The 23,353-nt window shown below is 50.7% G+C and overlaps 2 pseudogenes; both read left to right on the forward strand.

Moving 5' to 3' along the window:
* Positions 1 to 794: 794 nt before the first annotated feature.
* Positions 795 to 2,530, forward strand: LOC149326463 (uncharacterized; annotated as a pseudogene).
* Positions 2,531 to 4,067: 1,537 nt separating this feature from the next.
* LOC149326464 (uncharacterized) lies at positions 4,068 to 6,921 on the forward strand (annotated as a pseudogene).
* Positions 6,922 to 23,353: the final 16,432 nt, after the last annotated feature.

Genomic DNA, 23,353 nt, shown 5'->3' on the forward strand with positions numbered 1-23,353 from the left:
GTACCATCAGTGTTCAGTGACTACCCGTCGTACTTGCAACTTCGAGTATTGAAGGAGGGGCACAGTGTAAGCGGAAGAAAAGGAGCAGCTTTTCAGGCCCACCATAGCCAAGATGAGGCAGCGAAAAAACTCATGAAGCATGACAAAAGCACGAACGTGGAAATGCCGACGTCTGATGCTGACAGTGAGGTCTCTGAAGCCGCTCCAACTACAGGTGTCAACTATTTTGAAGTGACGCAACACCAATCAAGAGCCATGTGTACAAAGCAAGAACAAGAACTCGTCCGCGCCGACAAAACAACGCAAGCTGACATCAGATCTTCCAACTGGCTGGCAGTGGAAAGAATAAAGTGGAAGAGAAAAGAGAGTGACCTAAAAAAGCAAAGAGAGAAGCTTTGCACCACGGTAGATAAATATAAAATGGAGCTGAAAAGGCTTAAAGAAGACAGTAATTTTGGGGATATAACATATATCCGGGAACAAGCGGAAGAAAAAAAAACATTGCTGCAGTTTTCCTGCTCAACCAAGTTGTCAATTTCAAGAGAAAAATGACAACATGGTCGGAAGATGTAGTGCGACACTGCATTGTACTTAGGCATCTTTCTGCAAAGGCCTATGAGCATGCCCGAAAGGAAAAGTTGTTGAAGCTTCCAAGCAGGAACACACTACAAAACTTCATTGGAAGTACCTCCGTAGAGACAGGTTTAAGTCGCTTGGTACAAGCCCGGCTGAAATCAGAGCTTGAAAAGCTTGAATCTCAGCAGTCCAGAGTATATTCTCTCATCGTCGACGAGATGCAAATATAGCCAAGGTTACAGTACAACAAGCTGCAAGATAGCTTCGCTGGTCATGTGGACATGGATGTGGCCACCGATATTGACAGTCTGCCGGTACTGGCAAATTCCTTGCTTTGTTTTGTAATTAACGGCCTGTCTGCTTCATACAGAATACCAGCATCGTACTTTTTAACGGAATGACTTAATGGCGCACAGCTGTCCAAATTGATGCGATATGTTTTCACTAAGGTTGAAGAGGCAGGCTTCAAGGTGGTGCGCCTTGTGAGCGACAACCATAAAGTAAACGTCAGTGCCATGAAGGACCTCTGCGGCGGATTCCCCACGTACAGGATACAGCATCCGTGTAATCCCAATCGGCTGCTTTTTTTAAACTTTGATTATTGCCACGTCTTAAAAAATCCGCTCTCAGTTCCTTGCACACGACCTTGGAAAGAAAGAAGAGGTTTGGTCATCTCACTTGAAGAAACTCCACGAGATGCAGAAAGATTGTATTGTAAAACCTGTGAGGAGTCTAACCAGTAAACATGTTTTTCCGAGAAATATTGAAAAAAAAAAATGAACGCCAAACGAGCTTTCGAAGTTTTTTCACAAGGCGTTACATCTGCTCTGGAGTTTTTGAAAGAGTACGCAGGACAGAGCTGCATACATCATATGCCTATGCGGGACCAACAATGCTGTTTATGAAGAACATCCATCGGTGGTTCCTACTGCACGACACCAGCAACAAGTACCAACATATTGAGCAAAATTTCCCTGACGTAAGGCAGTTTGACGACAAAAATGATTCTAGGCTGGAATGGCTGGAAGTTACATTTCCGCTATATATCGACCAACTGAAGAAAGATGCAACTTATCCTCGAGCCTTTTTCACAGCCGAAACGTACGAGGCCCCTCTGCTCACAACTTATTCGACTGCTTGCTGCATTCGCTATCTGTTAGCTGAGGAAAAGTTCTGTTTTGTACTAACGCGGAAATTCAGCAGTGACCCAATTCAAGCGCTGTTTGGAACTCTGAGGCGGTCACTGGGATGCAACGACCAACTTGACGTGCGGTCCGTACTCTCAGGACTAGAAAATATCTTGAAGACGGGAATTGCCGCGACATCTGAATACAGCAACGTGCTATATCACGAGAATCACCACAGCACTGTACTTAGGACTGCAGGGCTATGTGCACTTGGGAGGAGCGATGAGCTTCCAGAGGCTGCTTTGGAAGTCTTGGGATGCTTAGACGTGCAGCATGTCCCTGATACTCTACCTACACTGAAGCTGTCGGCCACGTTCTATGTAGGTGGCTACATCGCTCGTGTGATAGGTGAACAAATGTAATGTGAGCAGTGCTGTTTACTCACAACCAAGTCAGCCACTTGGAACCCACTCGAGCCGTTCACGCGAGAACAGGACCGTGGTGGGCTGCTTTACCCATCTGATGAATTACTCTATGTCTTAGACACGCTGCGGCTGTTTGTGGAGACAAGCTTAAATGAAAACCAACGACTTGAAAATCCATTGAAAAACCTGACCGATGCAGCTGTTCCAGCCATCTGTAAATCAAGGTTGCTGAAGTGGCCTGTCAGTGACAGCAGTCACCGTGAACATTTTTCTCTACTTGTGGCAAGTAGATTCATCAGACCACTGCTGGTGTACTACGCATCCTCGATAACAGACAAGAATGATTTGTATAAGCCGCTGTTTCGGCAGAACCAACTCTCACGAAAAGTCATGAAGCTGTAAAAGTAGCTGCTCTTGTAGCACAGCTGCTGTTGTGAAATGTTTAAATAAATGTTGATGCCTTTCTTCTTAAATTTTGCTTTAGCGCAGCGTAGACTAGCTTTGTAACTGTTCTATAGCCATTTACGCTAACGGAGCAGCCATGCAGTTTTTCGAGCCATGCCCACGTATCTTGGAACTGCCTCACATAACATGTCATAGCGTTGGTGTTACTAACAAACGTAATCACTTGTTATGCTTAGAGAATGTCAGCTTTACGAGCAAATATAATGAGTTTCTACGATTCATGCTTAGTAGCCGTTATCCCGCGAGCGAATAACAGCGCTCCCATCCTCGCGCCGGCATTTGCACCAGTGCGCCTCGACACCTATGTCAGTGGCGCCCTCAGGGGCGGGAGCGGCAGCGCCGCGCAACTTTCCCCGACGGCGCCGCTGTATAGTTCGCGCGGCGCGTTGACAGCGGCAGAAAGTATAAAGGAGGCTATGCTCTTTCTCGGCCATCCGGAGTGCCCCGAGCCGCTGTTGTTGTACTTCTGTCCACGTGGACCCGATCAACCAGCAACCGTGAACAGTCTACAAGGTCGACAACCTCCAGACGGCGGCAGTGCAGTGTGGTGCTTGTGATGCCCCCCCCCCCCCTCCTAGCTTAAGTGGATTAGTGCAGCGGACTTTCAGCGGAGGTGACCACGGCAGCGGCGGCGAAGGCCGGAGATGCGCAGGGGCCTTTGACAGGGGCAACCACAGCGGAAGCGGAGGCGACGTGGCGGCGGCAGTCAGGCCGAGTGTCGTCGAAGGCCGGAGGGGTGCTACGCACAGTCACGCTGGCTGTTAATTGAAGACGGCTGTGTCCTCTACAAAGGTCTCGTGTTCTGGACATCCGGCGGGGAAGCAGGTTCGTTCACCTGCTGGTAGACAGCGGGATATTCCTTACCAGCCGTGTTGGATTAGTGAGCATCTCCCCCTTCCCATCGACCGAGCTACGAGAGAGCGGAACAGCCCGCACCGCCCCTGCCGTGGGTGGTAACACCAGCGTCCACTTCGGTCCATCCGATTGGAAAGTGCTCTTCGAACTTTATTCCCCAGCCAGGGATCTGGGGAATCCGAACCCTATTTAACTCTGCTGTGAGTGTGGCCGAGAGAAGCCTGCTAACTCCTGTCGACTCCGGTTGACGAAGAAGTTGCCTTCCACTCAGAGTCATTCTTAGTCACCCTTTGTAAATAATGTAAATAAGCGTATAAAGTTTTCGTTGCCTTCCTCTTAACCCAGTCTCCCATCCTCCTCGTCCCATCCCCGGTCCGGCCATGCTACCCGGGTCGCAACAACTGGTTGGCAGTGGTGAGATCGTCTGCGCGATGTCCTGGCTCCGGTTTTGTTGAGTGCATTGATTTCTGTACTTGAGTATTGCCAGGCTTAGCATTTGTGCTGCTCTTCCTGGTAGTGTACGTTGATTGTAGTGGCCTGTTCGGACTTGAACCTTGCTTTGCACCAACATCCTTGAGAGACTAGCCATGACATTATTAGCGAGCACATAAGGGCAGTCATGAACTGGCGAAAGCTGCATAAGATGGACCTGATTTCCTTATCTGGGGAATTAGGGATTGATTTTGGGAAAACTATGAAGAAATTGCAGGTTGTCAGTGCGATAGAGGATCTAGGTTTTGAGGACGAGGAGAGAGTGGAGCACTGGGAGGAAATCACAAGAAAAGAGGAATTGGAGGAACGAAGAAGAAAAGAGAAATTGGAGTTACAGGAACAAAAGAGGAAAGATGAGGTGGAGCTATAAAAGAAGCGACTAGAGGTGATGCTAGCTGAAGCTCAGGCAGAAGCAGCAAAAGCAGGCACGACCTCTGTTGTGAGCAGTCAGTCATCGAAGCCGCCCAAAATGAAAGACCTTATGTCGCCTTTCAAGATGGGCGAAGATATCGGGCTGTTCATTGTGAACTTTGAGCGCACGTGCGAAAACCAAAAATTTCTTTGCACCACTTGGCCTCAACACCTCTTGACGGTTCTGCCGTGTGAGGCTGCCGACGTGCTTGCTCGGCTGACAAAGGCGGAGGCGCATGATTACGATAAAGTGAAGGCCACCTTGCTGAAAAGGTACCGCCTGTCAGCCGACGCCTTCCGTCGACGGTTCAGAACCACGGGGAAGCGGCCTTCTGAGTCATTCCCAGATTTTGCGTACTCTCTTCATTCAAATCTGATCGAATGGCTCAAGGCCGCGGAGGTTTATGAGGAACGTGGCAAAGTTGTAGAAGAGATCTGTTTAGAACAGTTTTACAGCCGTCTAAATGAGGAAACGCGGCTCTTTGTGCAAGACAGGCCCGAAAAAAACAGCTTAGAGAGCGCCGCCGAGCTCGCAGAAGAGTTCCAGGTCAGGCGCGAAACAGGAAAGGAAAGCTTGCGGGCAGTAACAAAGCCCTACAGGGAGTTCAGGCAGCGCCCACTGCGGAACGAGAATGAAGCGGCCCCGCCGAGGGCAGACAAAGTGGCAGATGAGAGGGACCGCGAAAAAGATTCTGTCGGTAGAAATGACGCGGACAAGGAAAAAAAGAGAAGGACGAGCTAAAGCCTTCGAGGCGAGGAGACCGGCAGTATGTTTCCGCTGTAACGAGCCAGGGCATATCGCGAGTGGCTGTCGAAGGAGTAGGCTGGTTTTTTCGCTCACTACTGTCGACGAGGAAAATATGCGCCTACTTGAACCGTACATGCGTGAAATGACCGTGAATGGGCGACGGTGTCGCGTCCTGCGCGACTCCTCCGCCACAATGGATGTAATGCACCCTTCGCTCGTTTTACCGAAAGATTTCACTGGGGAAAGCGCGTGGATCCGGCAGGCGGCCCAGGAGGACAGTGTCTGTCCGCCGGTCGCGCGCGTCACCATTGAAGGCCCGTTTGGGGTGCTGCATACCGAAGCGGCGGTGTCAGCGAGCTTGCCGGAGCAGTGCCCCTACCTTTTCTCAAGCCGCTCGGAAGACGAGCTAAATCAGAGGGGCTTGAGCTACGGCGACCACTCCGTGTACGAGCGGTCGCGTTCCAAAGACAGCGAGATCGCGGCCAAGTTGAGCCCAGAAAGTAAAGAACCGAGCTGAGACAAAATCGTTGAGGCGTCCGAGTTTTCAGAGAGGTTGTTACCTAGCACTGACACCAGGGCTCAGGTAGTTTTGCAATGCGAGGAAAATTCCGCACGCGACGACTCGTGACGGCACCGCATAACAGAAGGCGCGCGCAACAGATCCGCTGGGGCAGCTTCCGAAAGGCGGCGCCGTGCGACAAAGACCAAATTATGTGGTGTCGCAAAGCAAAAAGTACAGGTCAGGCTTTTGCAATTCAGGACCACGCGTAACTTCTTGGAGTTGCCACCACGGCACTCAAGAGCTGACAGGAGTCGCGTGAAGAAAAGATCGACTAAGCGGGCCCATACAGGGCGTAAACCAGTTGCTCCATTGTTGGACCACAGCAAGGATTGTCATGAGACATGTGACGCCTGCTGCTTGCTAAAGAAGGGAGCGCGCGGCTACAAGTCAAAAGGGCGCCTCCGAGCGCGCGCGGGCCAGATGAAGACGAGACATGCAGGGAACCGGGAGAGGGGGAAGCGCTCCTCTCAGGTAAAGCTTTTTGAGCGCTGCCCGGGCTTTGCATGCCAGTCGCAAAGAGACGGAACTAATCAGCCCCGCAGCTTTTGGGAGACAGCGGGTAGACCGGCCGCCCGACCGCGCCGGGCGCTGCTGAAGTAGCGGTATTCCAGGAATACATGCGTCTTGTATTTACTGTTTTCTTTACTCAGGTAGAAAAGCGCAAACGATGTTTTAGGCTTTTATTTCTTGCTGGAATGATGTGGCTCAAAAGACGCTTGTTAATTCTCTGCCTAAAGGAGTTTTTTTTTCAATGACAGCATTTGAGCGTTTTCTGTTAAGTATAGTTGCAATGTGTGTAGGTTATGTTGTTTGATATGTATAGATTAGCGTTTGAGAATACATGAATAGTATCTCTACTATCCTCTGAGCTGATCTATCGGGGCCGTCCGTCTATGGATCGCAAAGGCAGCTGTAATTTCTTCCAGCACAAAACCTGATTCAAACTTGAAAAATGAGATGGCATTTAATCGCCCGCATAGGTCACGTCTGCAGCTCACCCAATCAGACCGCCTGAGGGGGGGAGCCAAAAGGGGATTTAATCGAGCAGCACAGCTTGAGGCCTTGTTCATTGTTTTGCCTGGCACGCCTCGGGAGAAGGGTGGTGCTCTTGTCTTGACGGGGTGGGGGCATTGTGCAGATTTGACCACTAATGCTCTACCTGAGACCCTTCGCCTGCAGACACCTACCATTGGATCACCCAGGAAACAGAGGACCTGCCTAGCCAATGCGGCCTCCTCAGAGGACAGCGAGGAGCTGTAACCCCTTTCGAGGCCTCTACCTGGCGGCGGACGAGTTGTTGTAATTGTACTTCTGGCCACGTGGGCCCGATCAAGCAGCAACTGTGAACAGTCGACAAGGTCGACAACCTCGCGATGGCGGCGGTGCAGTGTGGTGCTTGTGATGCCCCCCCCCCCCCCCCCCTCCTAGCTTAAGTGGATTAGTGCAGCGGACTTTCAGCGGAGGTGACCACGGCAGCGGCGGCAAAGGCTGGAGTTACGCAGGGGTCTTTGACAGGGGCAACCACAGCGGAAACGGAGGCGACGTGGCGGCGCCAATCAGGCCGAGTGCCGTTGAAGGACGGAGGGGTGCTACGCACAGTCACGCTGGCTGTTAATTGAAGACGGCTGTGTCATCTAAAAAGGTCTCGTATTCTGGACATCCGGCGGGGAAGCAGGTTCGTTCACCTGCTGGTAGACTGCGGGATATTCCTTACCAGCCGTGTTGGCTTAGTCAGCATCTACCCCTTCCCATCGACCGAACTAGGAGAGAGCGGAACAGCACGCGCCGCCCCTGCCGTCGGTGGTAACACCAGCGTCCACTTCGGTCCATCCGATTGGAAAGTGCTCTTCGAACTTTATTCCCTAGCCAGGGTCTGGGGAATCCGAACCCTATTTAACTCTGCTGTGAGTGTGGCCGAGAGTAGCCTGCTAACTCCTGTCGACTCCGGTTGCCGAAGAAGTTGCCTTCCACTGAGAGTCACAGTCACCCTTTGTAAATAATGTAAATAAGTGTATAAAGTTTTCGTTGCCTTCCTCTTAACCCAGTCTCCCATCCTCCTCGTTCCATCACCGGTCTTCGGCCATGCTGCCCTGGTCGCAACACCGTGCAGACACTTTCTCCGCTGAGAGTGTCTGCATCCTTTGCTGCGTTGCGGGACGCTTCGGCTGTGCTGTGCCCTCGAAGTAGACTGCGCTACTTTCGTTGTCATAGCTATCCGAGATGAGTGGTGTGTACATGAAGAAGTCAACGGACGACGTCCCTGGGGTCCTGAGATGTGGACAGTCATAGGAGGTGCTTCGTCATCTGGCTCTGAGACGCCATTAAGCATACCATACATAGATAAGAAGATGCATAAAGAGTTTGTACTTGATGTGAAGTTTGAAACTGTTCAGCCGGATGTTTTGCGGACCATTTTGCATCTTTCTCATTTTTTCCCCGTGCTTCATTGCTTGCTAAGTTTCTTAATTATTCTTTATTACCTGTGCAATTAAAAGCGGAGAAAAGTAGTGAGACTTGTTCTACAAAGCATCCAGCCACGGCATGCTTTTAAACCGGGGCTTAAGTTAGCTGGGGTAATATGTATGTAACACCAGGTGGTGAACTTAGCTCGGCAATTCGTGGCGACGGATACAACAGCCTCATAAAGTCTAAGAGCATTTTTTTTGCTATTCTTGCCCAAAAATTTGGCGATAAAGTCCAGCAGCAGCAACATTTAGGTTAATAAACTTGCACGTGCTATCCCGATATTGACTTTGTTCGATGAGTTCGTTTTGAGGCATTGAATAAGATAAAATATTAATCTAAAATGGTAAGAATTTCGTGCTTGCGGTCAACGAGAACTAAGCAAACTGTCAGAGCCTCAAAAAATGCCTTAGGCCACTCAGTGATGGAAACTGAATGCGGTTTTAAGGTAACTGCCGAAAGCGCATGGCCCTGCAGCGAATGAGCAATTAAAGGTGAACTCAAGGTTTCCGTCCGTACAACACATGCGCACTGAGCAGAAAGTTTATAACCGTAGAAAGACCGTCTAATACAGATCGTAATGATATCAGATTAAGCATTTCATCCCACGGCTCAGAAGAACCGCGATTATTTTCAAAAGTCTTTTTGTGAGCAATATTTTCCAGGTCGTAAAGTTTTACCAGAAGAATAGGCTCTAAAAGACTAAGGTGTACTTGCCTTTTTCTGCCAAAGCATCCGCATAGTGCCACGACCACAATCTGTTGCAAAATGTCTGGGCCCTTTGAACCGCAGCTCGAGCTGCGGTTACGCCGAGCGCTCCCGGTCGCGCTCGAGGTCATCAATGACGCGGAAGACCTCGTCGATGTTGGCATCTACGCTGCCGATCTGCCGAGGACCGTAACCCAGCACTGCACGCAGAGTGGCTAGCACTCGCTGCTCAATGTTGAATCACATGTAGTGGACTGCCAGGAAACGCCACCCCGGTCGCAGGACAACGTAAACGGCGCTCTGGTCATGGGACAGGTGATCCTGCTGGTCGGTCAGCAAGCATGCAGTGAGTGCTCTTCTGTACATCCTCCACCCGGGCGTTGGTTGTCGGTCACCAGGCCGATGGGCAGCTGTCATAAATTCTAGCAACTCGAGACACTTCCAGTCCAGCGAAACAAAGAGGAAGTAGATCCGCCATCCCTCCAGGTTCTGCAGCGGCATCAGCCAGCTGCGCAGCCAGGCTATGCGCCAGAGGCAGCCTTTGTCATTCTCAGCCTGTTGCACAGCAGGAGAGATGGCACGGTGGATGTCGTTAAGCGGCAGTTGCGGCAGCCACAGCATATTCGCTTCGTCCAGGCGTAGCAGCAGATATGGATGGATAGTGCGAAGGATAGAATCAAGACTGAGTGTCTGTGTAGCCACTGCCGTGGAGAAGCACAGCTGCGCTGCTGATGCAGGGATTCTGAGCGGGGTTTCGTCAATGTGTCGAAATATGCACACCTGCGTAGATGAGCTCCCAAAAGTGAGCCGCTCACTGCCACCGTTGTTTTCGTTTCAGGCTGCTGGTTCGGAGGATTTAAACTTTCTATGCGAGGAGGGCTTTCAAGCGCTGCTGCCTAAACGCCTTCTTCCTGGTTTACGGCATTTGGAAAAGGTGTGATATAAAGACACGCTCAAAACCCTTCTTACGGGGCGCTGTCCTAACAAAATGACGCATGCGTCTGTTCTCCTCCTTTTTTATATGGACCGGTAGTTACCTTTTGAACGAGACGAATGTGCTTATCTGAAGTGGAGCACTCTAAACACGCAGAGTTGCGCTAATGAAACCTGATGACGATGAATGATGCAATCCTGCCCAGGACGTCAGAGCTTAAAGTATACGGTTCCGCTTTTTCGTTGTGCGTTGTCTTGATAACTTTTGATACTTGTGAAAACTTTTGAGAACTTTTGATAACTCATCGCGGACGCGGGGCTGATGTTCGGCGTTCGAAAACGCGACCGTTAGAGCAGCTGCTGGGGGAGACAGTCTGTACCTTCCAAGGTCATGGGGCCCTCTTTTGTCTCAAAATCTCTAAATAAAGACCCAATTCCTAACCTTCAACGTGTCCACTGCCCATCCCTCGCAAACTGCGTAGGAGTCAGGGGCGTAGCAGGGGCGGGGGGGGGGGGGAGCTTATGGGGCTTCAGCTCCCCCCCCCCCCTTCCCCGAAATGTTTTCGAACTGTCACCGACCGCAACGTGGCCAAAGTACATATCACCACTTCAGCTATCATGGTTCTGTTCGTGCCTGGATCGTGTGTCTTTCCACGTGCAAAGTTTACTATCTGTTATTGCGCAAGATCTGCTTAGATACCTAGATTTAATGGAGACGTACATGTATTTAATATCTTGTTGCTAGGTTTTACGTACACATACAGTGACTTTATTCCCATTCAGACTTTGTTGTTCTTTATATGGTTCTATCTTCGCATTGCTAATTCTCCATTTTATCTTCGCACTTCTAAGGCATATTTTGCAGAACACCTCGTATATACATGTGCTTATTGTTGCGTGTAAAATTTCGGTGCAATTATTCGCAATACATGACCGGTGACAACTGCTGCTGCGCAGTGCACTGGATAGAAGGACATGGTCGTTGAGATTTTTTCCTGGCCATTGCATATGTAAAAAATTGTAACGTGCTTGAACGACAAAGATTCATTAAAATATTTCTCCTATATACTCAATAATTTTACGGCCTTTAAGTTTTTCACATCAGCGGCATGCACTGCTTTGCTGGTTTTGTATTGATATAGTTCTAGACTTCGTGTGATATTTTTTTTACTTTTTAAATACGCAAAAACATGGAAACATTGATATCAGTTATGTCTGCCACGGCTTTTATCACAAACGAAAACTTTTTTTTATTTTATAAAATACGTATTTCACTTCCCTGGACCGTGGGTACCGTTATCTAATACACAATTGCATTGTCAATGGCAATGCAGTTATTAGTCGCGTTTGATCCCTCCGCAAATTCTATTAGGAGGCCGCGCTGCAACATGAGCCCCCTCCCCCAAACAAAATTTCTGGCTACGCCAGTGGTAGGAGTTACACTTGTTCGCCTTGTATAGAGGTTGTCGCGCTGTCTTGCCTTACCTTCTTGGCCAGCGCGACACATACAGGAACAGGCCTCATGTTTACAGGACTTGTATTACGTGGACGCGAGCATCATTACTAGAGCCAATGGCGGTGGAGTCCACCTCAGGCTACAGCTGTGGTCACGAAGCTCTCCTTAATACAGGAGCTGATGGTTCTGTAAGGAATTTCTAGGGCTTAAAAGGACGGAGGTCGAGTTATTCATTTCGTATTTGTTCTTGAAGCGGAAAGCTTCACTAGACTCATCAACACCGCGCTTCGCGTGAGCCGGAGGCCAGATTTGCCGCTTATGCGCATGCGCGAAACCGAGCGACGTCAAGCAGCGCAGGTGACCACCGACTCTATACTAAACAAAGAATAAAATTAGGAACATAAGCGAGAACAAAAAATAAATGAAAGAAGTAAAATATCAAATAAAAAAACATAAAACAGAAACAGTGCGCCAGGAAACACTCATATCTCGGTGGACACCCGATCCTCGCCGTAAGGGAAAGAAAATGAAAAGAAAATTGGTTTTAAGGAAAGGAAACGTTGCCTGTCTCTCTGATATCTCGGTGGAAACCCGAACCGCGCCGTTAGGGCCTTAAGGAAAATGAAATGAAAATTGGCTTTAAGGAAAGGAAATGCTGTCTCTCATATCTTGGTGTACACCCGAAAGGAATCGACACCACATCACATGTGTCTAAAGCAACCTACTAAGACAGCACCGTATTCACTGCACGCGCGTCTCCTCCTCCTCCTTCGGACAGGCAGTGTGTGGACGGTGCGAACGCCTCCACAGTTATCGTGGTGCTCCCAGTGCATTGTGCGCGAACTGCGACAGCCATGACATCAAACCAAGCGTAACTAAACCTTTTCGCTTGTATATCCAGGCTTATCCACAGCTAAGCCGCTGCCAATTTTATTGCGAAAGCAATACTACTTGCACTTTCACGCCTTGCCGTGCCGCGGCGGTGACCACCATCGTGCCGTGGCGGTGACCACCATAGCAATACTACTTGCACTTTCACGCCTTTGCCGTGCCGCTGCGGTGACCACTATCGTGCCGCGGCGGTGACCACCATTGACCTTCATTTCACTTTGATGGCATTAGACTGGATTAGATTAGATTGGACTGGATTGGTCTGGACTGGACTGGATAAGATTACATTAGATTGGAGTAGATTACATTGGATTGGATTGGAGTGGATTGAATTGGATTGGATTGGATTGCATTAGAATGGATTTGATCGGATTGGTTTAGATTGGATTGGATTGGATTGCATTGGATTGTATAACCGATGCATCACCACAAGTCTAACCACAAGCACCACCACCAGCTACACTACCAGCTGTACCATGGCGTAGGTACTGATATTGCTTTCGCAATTACCGTGCTTAACCAAGCTAAGCCACAGCGAATTTTTTCTGGACGAGTTGCTCGTAGCTTATTTTGAACATATATTGTGGCGGCCACAGCAGCACGCTTTTTATGCTTATGCCAAGGTGGCTTGTTAGTGCCTCATGGTAGGCGTGCGTGACAGAGCTTGCCGAAAGCATTGATTTGAACACAGAAACTGCGATAATGCCTATTTACCCTGATAGTGGCCAAAAAAGGCAAGCGCACACCGTTTTTTGTGCAGCAAAGATATCTTGGACCAAGATTGTTTTCATGCACTTCGCGCTGAAGTTCGTAATAAGCATCACCATATGTGTTCATGGCTGCCGCCCTTGCTTACTGGGTCCACTAGCAGAGTAGCCCTAAGCATACACTCTACCGGATGGGCCGGTATCTTATTCCTGCCTACCCTCACCGCGTGCTTGAGTCTACCGTCGAGGGTGAAGCAGTTCATTTTTTTCCTTTTTTTCGTAACGAATTGTTTTTTTTGTTATGCTTGTAGTTGCTCATGGGATCCGAGCTGCCTCTTCTTACAATTATTTAAGACACAATCGTACAAAATAAACTTCATGTAGCTAAAAGTATTACATAGAAAGCCCAATTTAATTAATTACTTTACGCAAATGAATTGTTGAAGTGACAGTGATACCTAGTTTGGCGTTCTTCGACAAAAGTTTAAAAACACTAACAAAACGGTTATGACATCAGGTGCGCGCTGATTAACAGGACCACCAACAGCGGCGCTGACTTATGTTGGATGCATGCGCACTCTTTAAGAAAGGGATGACAATAAGAATGTTTGTGTTTCGAAAACGGTGCCAGCCGACTATGATGAAGTGCAACGGGGGGACAAGTTAGGAACCTGAAGCAATTTCTTCCACGTAAGGTGTGCACATTCACTACATTCCAATAAGGCGTAACGTAGGGTAGCTCTCGCCGCGAGGTTAGCCTGGAGGTCGCGTTTGTAGGAGGCGCGGAAAAATTGCCCACAATTGCATTACCTCCTAATGCGAAATCTCAGCACAGCTCATGAGCTGTTTCAGCTTGTCGATAGATTGAGGCCAATAATTCGAGCAAGACATGTACAATTACAGACAACTTATTATTTTTCACACATATTCCTTTTTCAAGAAACACTCCACTAACAGTTCTTGATTGTCATGAAGGAAGCTTTGTGGTCGGAGAAAGAGATGGATATATGCTCGAATTGCTGCACCAATGCCTGGTTCTGCGCAAGTAATTCGCGAGGTTGTCACAGCTGTGGGAGCCGCTACGAGCGAGAGGAACGGAATACTCTCCCGCAAAAGTTGTAAGAAATTCTCTCTTGTTTTTATACCAACATTAAAGTCACCACTTCGGCAGCGCGAACGGCAGGGTCTTCTCGGCGGTGGCGCTTAGCCTATGCCTCAGCGACGCGCACTCCTGGATCATCTCGACGGCGGCTACAGGAAGCTTCCGTTTCGGCGGCACGCACCTCTGGGTTCTGGCGGCGATGGCGCTGGGCCTTTTCTCTGGCAGCTCGTTTAGCAGCAGCGGCGACGAAAAGCTTCCACCGGTTGCCTGGCTCATGGCTCATAAAGAAGTTGTAGAGAGTAAACAGTTTACATAGGCAGGCGGTTCGCAGTGACAAACGGCGGCGGCTATGCGTTTCGGCTCGGCCGGTTGTCACCCAACTTCGCGCACTTGTTGCGTGCTTTCCCAGACACCCCTAGAGCGTGTGGGGGCAGCGGTCTAGGGCACAAAGGAGGTGCCCTCGACTCAGCGTGGCAAGCTCAGCGGAGACCAGCTGCCAAGTAGAGAAGAGATTTTTGGTCGTTTGGTGCCCAGCTTTCGCCGGTCTGAAGCCACAGGATCGGTCGGAGCCAAATGTTCACAAAACAAAGTTTATACAGCATTGAGATGATACAGAGGATTTCACGATCACTAGTACAATCATATACAAAGTGATTAACAAAACAATGCAACTCGTGAAAAGTTACATGAGAGAGATTACAATACAAAAGAATTTGTGCACTTAAAGTGCACTGCCACAAAAGAGAGAGGCAAGCAAACAAAACACAATTTGTCCACTGGAGCTTAAACGATGGCTCGGGCGGTCAACGCCCCTCTTATATAGGCTCGCTCCACGTCTCTCTGTACTTCTTGCCAAGGCAGGCGCACACATACACATAGTGTCGACTGTGCAGTCTCTTGCGTCTTCTCGCGCTGGGCGCTCGTCCTCATTGGTCAAAGGCCGGGGGTGGCTTCGAGGAGCATCTGAAACTTTCCGCCGTGGCGCCGCCGCCGTCGCGCTAGTGGAGAGGTGGAGGGCATCTCTTAGCGCACGCAAGGCTACGCCCTCTTCATCAACAACGCGTAGAAGCGACTCGGGCAGCCTAGAACAATCGACGGCAATCCCCCCGCGCGCCGCGTCAGCGTGCGATGGGAGAGGGGGCTGCTACACCCACAAGGCTAGTCGCTCTCCAGGGTTTCCTTCTCCCGCGTTTTACGACGCGCGGCGGCAGGAGCCGTCCGCCCGGTGCTGTTTTTTTTTTGTTTCTTGCTAAGGAGAGGAGGATGTTGCATTTTTACCCTCTCCTGGTTACAACGGACAACAGCGACGGCGACGCCGCGAAGCGCGGAAACTTGATCCTATGAGCTGCGCTCTAAAGAATAGTTATTCGCCTGTGCCGATAGGCCTCAACGCTCCAAATACCCGGCGTTGTCTAAGCCACCGGGATCCCCTTTTACCCGGACACTGCGCGGCTGTGCACAGCGGGGTCCGTGGTGACGCCCTACCCACCTCCATTCCCTTGCGAAGGTCCCCAGGCAGAAGGTTTCATGTGTGAGCTTTCGCGTGTTGCATATGTGTGATGCATGCTAAAGTTTAAGAAGAATCAATGTTCGTTCCTGGACCCCCGCCTCACCGGGGCAGTCGCTCTACGAACTGAGCGTGAGATAACCGGGTTGTCTAGCTTTGCATATGCTTAGTACGACAGCGAATTGATCAGCTGCTCAAAGTAAGAATTTTGTTCGTGAAATGTTTAGTGGAATTCCCCAAAGTTGAGTAGGATGTTATCATCCATCCAAGCGCAGCCAAAGAGATATAAATGAATAGTTATATTAAGTTATTAGTTAGTTGTGGTATGGCTCCTCTTGTGCAGATGACAATCTTTTCGCCGTGGTTTCCCGACGACGTTTGAATTATTGGTTTATTGGGGTTTAACGTCCCAAAGTAACTTAGGCTATGAGGGACGTCATATTCAAGGGCTCCGGAAATTTAGACCACATGGGGCTCTTTAATGTGCACTGTTATCGCACAATGCACGTTGCTCTAGAATTTCACCTCAGTCAAAATTCCGCTGCCGCAGCCGGGATTGAACCTGCGTCTTTCGGGTCAGCAGCCGAGTACCGTAACAACTGAGCCACCGCGGAGGCCTTTAACTCAATTGAAACATCAGCATTGAGGCCGGCAAAGCGTAATTAGAGCCAGGAAGGGGCACACTGAAAAATGGCTGAAAATGTCCTAGGGGACTGCAGAGCGTGATAACAGTCATAGAATCGAAAAGATACAAAATACGAATCAGGAGAAGTGTCATGCAGGGTAGCGCAACCTCTCCACTGACAGCCATCGCATATTTACAACAGACATTGAGGCAGTTGGATTGGGAAGGTTTGGGGTGTGCTGCCAGACAAACCTGCTCTGCAGATGCCACCGTCGCACTGGCTAAAGGACCGCCTTAGTTTGCCATGCAGGTCCTGCTTCTACTTGTGGTGGGCAGCACCTACAATATCTGCCAATCTATCGGCGACATTGCTTCTCTGCCCCATGTGACGCAGCCTGCTTCCTGTGAATTGCCTCCATTCATTCATCAGGCGGCGCTCTCAAGATCCCTGAATAGTCCTTATCACTTCTGGGCTGTGGGATGGTGAGCGGCTGCAAGTTCAATGCCAGTATTTAGGCGCTGATGTCCGCGATACCGCTTCAGTGGGGAGGAGAGCAGCGTTGCAGCCGCAATGGCTAACGGACCTTCTTTGCTGGTCAAGCAGGTGCGCAGTTGCATTCCTTTGTACGGCAAGAAAAGTGACAATCGATGGTTGTTGCTGCTCACGTGTCCACTGACGTTTTGAGCGTGTTGACTGAATGCTTCAACAGCTGTCTTCTTTTGCTGTTGTCGGGAAATGTGGAAGTGAATCCAGGTGCTTTTCACACGCGTAGCAAAATCATCACCAGTTATTTGAGCACAGACCCGTGGAGCGAGGTGAGTAATCATGCAGCTTATGTCATATTAACACAATCGAAACAAGACAGAGAAATACTTCGTACTTTTAAGGAATCACAAGTACCCTCAATCGCGCTTTCAGCCAGAAGCGAAGGCATAAAGAAAATCGTGGAATAACTACGGACCGGGCAGGGAAGTATTCATTCAGCCCTCGAAAATATCAATTCCTGGCTTGTGGCTGATGGACACTCACTTCAAGCAATTGAAGAATTGAAAGAGGATTTCAAATGTTCTGTTTCTGATATTTGCAAACAAAGTCAGCTTATGCATGCACGAATTCATGAATTAGGTGGCCTGAGTCGTAGAAATAATTTAGTGTTTCATGGAATCGCTTACCATGGTGACCACGAAACATGGGATCAAACAAAAAAAGAACATTGTAAACGTCCTGTCAAAACACATTGACCCCGAACTCTAGCCTACTGACATTGATAAGGCTCATCTATTAGAGCGGTGTATTGATTTTGGATGCCGTCCTGTGATTGCGAAGTTCAGCAGCTTCAAATCCAGAGAAAAAATTCTGAAATCTAAAAAGGACTTCAGAGAAGAAGACTGTCACGTGACAGAAGATTACTCGTTTGCCACACATCAAGCGTGCAAAAAAAATGATTGGCTTTGCTAAATCACTAACAGGCTCCCCATCTTCTAAGCTAAAAAAAATAAGGAGGACGCTTAAGCTTCACCTTTCTTTAAGAGTGGAACGCGACAGCGTACTGCAGCGCTGGCAGGGAGTCCACGGAACGCCATCGGTCGTTCGACGCGACGCCTTGCTCATTGGAGAAATCCCTCTAGGACTCTAGGAGGCATCTCAGAACAGCCCATCTGCCGAAAGAAGATATTGCCGCGAATCTTTGTAGCGTTTGTTTGTTGTGTTTATTTGTTAATGCTTCAAGGCTGCCGGCACGCCGCTTTATCGCTTCGTTTGTGACGCAAGACGCGCCTAGAATTATCTCGATGGATCGCATCCAGACGGAGCTGACTATAGTTTGTGCCAGAATGTTCTAGTAACTTCTAAAGCTTCTGGAAGATTCGCTATCGGCTTTAAAAAGATCACGGTCGACAGCGGTGGGCATTCTGTTCGACGACCGCCGAGCACGCTTGTTGCTACGCCGCCGCCGAGTGATTCAGTTGTTTGCGGGCGCAAGTCAGCCCGAATAAAGAGTTTCGTTTCGAAGGCGTTCTCGCTGTTTTCCTGTTCGCCGTACTGCAGTCACCACTACGTGACATCTGGTGGAGGTGCTAACGGATGTCCCTGTCGCCCTCACCACCTGGGGGCCGTCAGAGCAGCCCGAGCCGTCTCGAAGAAGATCACGCGAAAGCCGCCGGCGCCGTCCCCCCAAAGGCGAAGGGCGAAGCAGCCGTCGTCTCCAGAGGTGTCCACCAGAATTCGCACTGCTACCAGACCGCACGCAAGCGAAAAAGGACCCATCAATTTTGACTTCAGCCATGGCTACGACACCAGCCCCCGTTAGTTTACACCAGCCCCGACTGCCGCCCACGTTCCACGCTTCACCGGGCGAGGATCCCGAGGAATGGCTGGAACAGTTTGAGCGTGTCGCCGTGTTCAACAGTTGGGACGGTCAGACTAAAATGAGCCATGTCTTCTTCGCCTTGGAAGGACCTGCGAGAATATGGTTCGAAAACCACGAAGTTTCTCTACCGACGTGGGAATTATTCAAACAGGAGTTCCTGAAGGCCTTCACGAGCATAATCAGGAAAAAAGAGCTCAGCTGCTTCTGCAGTCACGCATCCAACGCCCGAACGAGTCCGTGACCGCATACATAGAAGATATGAAACGCCTTTTTCGAAGAGTCGACCCTGACATGACAGAAGATAAGAAGGTGGAGCTTCTGATGCGTGGTGCTAAAGAGGCACTTTTCGGCGGTCTCACCCGCAACCCACCGAAGACGGTCGCGGAATTCACCAATGAAGCAGCCGCCATAGAGAGAACCTTGGAAGCGCGAGCCCGTCATTTTCCTCGACAGCCCCAAGTGACCTCGACTGCCCTCTCGGATGGCACAGCATTCGGAGGCAGCCTGCAGGATGTTATCCGTGAAATTGTACGGGAAGAGCTGCGTCGCCTGCTACCATCTTCCAACCAGCCTCAAGTAGCAACTCTTGAGGAAATCGTACGCGAAGAATGCAGCATGCGCTTGGCACCCCGTCATCTGCGCCTCCAGCTGAAGCTCCAACGTTAACCTACGCTGCTGCACTACGCAGTCCTCAGCCCCAACGCGAGAGCCGCATTCCGCCTCTTCGACGTGAACCAGCTGTTCCAGAACGCCGGCCCCCTGCCCCCGCCCGCCCAGCCTACGACCGACGCCCAAGCCCCAGGAAGTGCGACGCCTGGAGGACTTCCAACAACCGCCCGCTGTGCTTCCATTGCGGCGAAGCCGGTCATGTACTTGGCCACTGCCCGTACAGACGCATCGGCATGCGTGGTTTCGCCATCGACGCCCCACGACCATTCCCCGGCCAGCGACCACGGGAAATCGACGGCTACCTGCACAGAGGGGAGTACGCGTCGACAAGCCGTCTTTCCCGCTCGCCATCGCCGTCCACCGCACGTTTTGCATCACCAGGCCGCAGCTACGCAGCGGCTGTCCGCGGAAGGTCCACTAGCCCGCGTGGGGGAAACTAAACAAAGCAACCTGTGGAGGTCAGGTTGCTTGCCGAGGAAACGACAAAGATCCTCCAGCGACCACACCGTATGAAGACGTCGCACCCACTACGCCGACGCCGCATACAACGACAACCTCGGCCACAACGCGAACCACTTTCAAAACGACGCCGTCATCAGGAAAAGCTTCGATCAGACGCCCCACTCACAATTCACATATCCGACGAAGCCGTGACCCGACGCCGAAGACGACGCGCAACTCTAGAGCCAGGACATCCGACTTAGAAGTGGTTATCGACGGCCAGAAAGTCACCGCTCTAGTCGATACAGGAGCCGATTATTCAGTGATGAGCGGACCATTCGCGGCGCAACTGAGGAAAGTAACGACCACTTGGGACGGTCCACAAATTCGCACCGCAGGGGGCCACCTCATCACGCCATCAGGACGATGCACAGCGCGAGTTACTCTCAAGGGACATACCTATCCCGCGACCTTCGTAGTGCTACGGCAATGTTCCCGCGAAGTGATCTTGGGCATGGATTTCCTTAATGAGCATCAAGCGATCATCGACCTGCGATCCAAGATGATCACACATTCCACGGACGAGGCCACCCCGTCGACGAGAACTCCGGAACATCACGTTGCGCTGTGTCCTGGAGGAACAAGTGAGTGTCCCACCCCGCTCAAGCGTCATCGTCACTGTAGGCGCCACGGAAGCGAGTGAAACTGAAGCCATTATCGATGGGAACATGCAGTTGCTTCTCGACCGAGGAATCGGCATCGCAAGAGGCATCGCACATTTCCGTAAAGGCAAAGCCGAAGTACTGCTGACTAACTTTAGAAAAGAATACCGCCACATTAACAAAGGAACGAGGATTGCTTTCCTTGACAAAATATCCGACGTACGGGACTTCTTCGCCCTCTCCGCCCCATCCGCAGATTCGCCTGACCAAGAGAACTTGCCCACTTTCGACATAAATCCAGCCCTGCCCCGGAACAGAAAAGACCAGATCCGCAATCTCCTTCGAAGCTACAACGAGTGCTTCTCGTCATCGCCGAAAGTCCGACAAACGCCGATTGCCAAGCATCGCATTATAACAGACCAGCACGCCCGACCTCTCCGCCAGAGCCCCTACCGAGTGTCGCTGCGAGAACGACAAGCCATCCGGGACCAAGTGCAAGAAATGCTGCGCGACGACGTTATCCAGCCTTCAGAGAGCCCCTGGGCGGCACCTGTTGTTCTAGTGAGAAAGAAAGACGGTGCACTTCGCTTCTGCGTTGTTTACCGGCGCTTGAACAACATCACAAAGAAGGACGTCTACCCCTCCCTCGTATCGACGACACACTGGACCGGCTCTGCAACGCGATATTTCTCATCGGTGAACCTCAAGAGCGGCTACTGGCAAATTGAGGTCGATGAAAGAGATCGCGAGAAGACCGCATTCATCACTCCAGATGGCCTCTTCGAGTTCAAGGTGATGCCGTTTGGTCTCTGTTCCGCACCAGCGACATTTCAACGAGTAATGGATGCAGTGCTGGCAGGCCTGAAGTGGTAGATTTGTCTGGTATATTTAGATGACGTCGTTGTCTTCGCCTCGAGCTTTGAGGAGCACCTGAAAAGGCTTCGAACAGTACTAGACGCAATCAAATCGTCCGGGCTAACCTTGAAAGCAGAGAAGTGCCACTTTGCCTATGAAGAGCCGCTGTTTCTAGGCCACATTGTTAGCAAGGAGGGAGTGCGGGACAGCTGCTATCGCAATGTTTCCGCCACCGGCCGATAAGAAAGCTGTGCGCAGATTCCTCGGACTGTGCGCGTATTACCGACGTTTCGTCAAAACCTTTCCCGCGTATCGCCGAGCCACTGACCCACCTGACAAAGGCAGATGTGCCATTTAAATGGGAAGCGCCGCAAAGAGAAGCCTTCATGGAACTTCAGCGCCGTTTACAGACCCCACCGATCCTTGCGCACTTTGATGAAAACGCCGAGACTGAAATTCATACCGACGCAAGTAGTGTGGGCCTAGGCGCTATCCTCGTTCAGAAAATTGACGGAGTGGAGAAGGTCATCGTGTACGCTAGCCGTTCCCTGTTCAAAGCCGAAGCTAATTATTCGACAACTGAGAAGGAGTGCCTTGCCATCGTCTGGGCGACGTCGAAATTCCGCCCCTACCTCTACGGATGACCGTTCAAGGTGGTCACCGATCACCACGCACTGTGCTGGCTCGCGAGTTTGAAGGATCCCTCTGGCCTCCTCGCTCGATGGAGCCTACGGCTCCAGGAGTTTGATGTAACCGTCGTTTACAAGTCCGGACGCAAGCACTCTGACGCCGACTGCCTGTCACGAGCCCCTGTAGATGCACCGCCGCTGGACGACGATGAGGACGCCTTCCTGGGACCCATCAGCTCCAGCTCTTTTGTACAACAGCAACGCGCGGACCCCGACATAAAATGCCTCATCGAATACTTAGAAGGCAAGGTTTCTTCACCCCCCGCCTCGTTCAAGCGAGGATTGTCTTCGTTCTGTTTACAGAACGATGTCCTCGTGAAGAAGAACTTTGCAGCGAACAAGACAGCCTACCTCCTTGTTGTACCTGTAAGTCTGCGCGGAGTTCTTCAGGCCTCACACGACGAGCCGACAGCTGGACATCTCGGGTTTTCTCGCACCCTCCGCCGCATTCAAGACAAGTATTACTGGCCCCGAGTGTCTGCCGATGTCGCACATTATGTGAAAACCTGCCGAGATTGTCAGCGACGAAAGACCCCCCCCAACCCGACCAGCAGGATTTCTGAACCCCATCGAACCCCCCTCAAGGCCCTTTCAGCAGATTGGCATGGATTTGCTAGGCCCGTTCCTGAAATCAACATCTGGAAATAAGTGGATCATTATACCCGCAACGCCGAGGCAAAAGCCCTACCGGAAGGAACAGCAGCAGAAGTCGCCAAATTTTTCGTGGAGAACATTCTTTTGCGACACGGCGCCCCAGATGTGCTCATCACTGACAGAGGAACAGCATTCAAGGCGGAACTGACGCAAGCCATCCTCTATTACAGCCAAACCAGCCACCGGAGGACAACTGCATACCACCCTCAGACCAACGGACTGACCGAGCGCATCAACAAAACCATCACAGATATGCTCGCCATGTATGTTGATGCCGAACACAAGACCTGCGACGTCATCTTGCCTTACGTAGTCTTTGCCCACAACACCGCAGTGCAGGAGACTACCCAGATGACTCCTTTTAGGCTCGTCCATGGCAGGGAGGCCACGACCACGCTGGACGCCATGCTGCCGAACGTTACAGAGGAAGATGACGTTGACGTCGCCGCCTACCTACAACGCGCAGAAGAAGCCCGAAGACTTGCCCGATTAAGGATCAAAGACCAGCAGCGGACCGACGCCACACGCTACAACCTACGAAGACGCAACGCGGAATACAAGCCAGGAGACCGAGTCTGGGTTTGGACGCCCATTCGCCGCTGGGGATTGAGCGAAAAGCTTTTGCGACGCTATTTCGGCCCGTACAAGGTTCTTCGTCGGCTAGGTGAATTGGACTACGAAGTCGTCCCTGACCAAATGGCTGCATCCCAGCGACGCCGCGTACGACCCGAAGTAGTCCATGTCGTATGCCTGAAGCCCTATCATGGACGCTAAAGGACGCCTTGTTTCCACATTCGGTGTTTATTTTTGCGCAATCCGTTTTTGATTGTTGATAGCCGCATTATGTTCTAAGGCATCGAGCCGATGCTTCTCTGAGAGGGGAGTAATGCCGCGAATCTTTTTAGCGTTTGTTTGTTGTGTTTATTTGTTCATGCTTCAAGGCTGCCGGCACGCCGCTTTA

This window comes from Amblyomma mixtum, chromosome 10, assembly GCF_055824585.1.
Source record: "Amblyomma mixtum isolate Tamu chromosome 10, ASM5582458v1, whole genome shotgun sequence".
In the NCBI taxonomy this organism is placed as follows: domain Eukaryota; kingdom Metazoa; phylum Arthropoda; class Arachnida; order Ixodida; family Ixodidae; genus Amblyomma; species Amblyomma mixtum.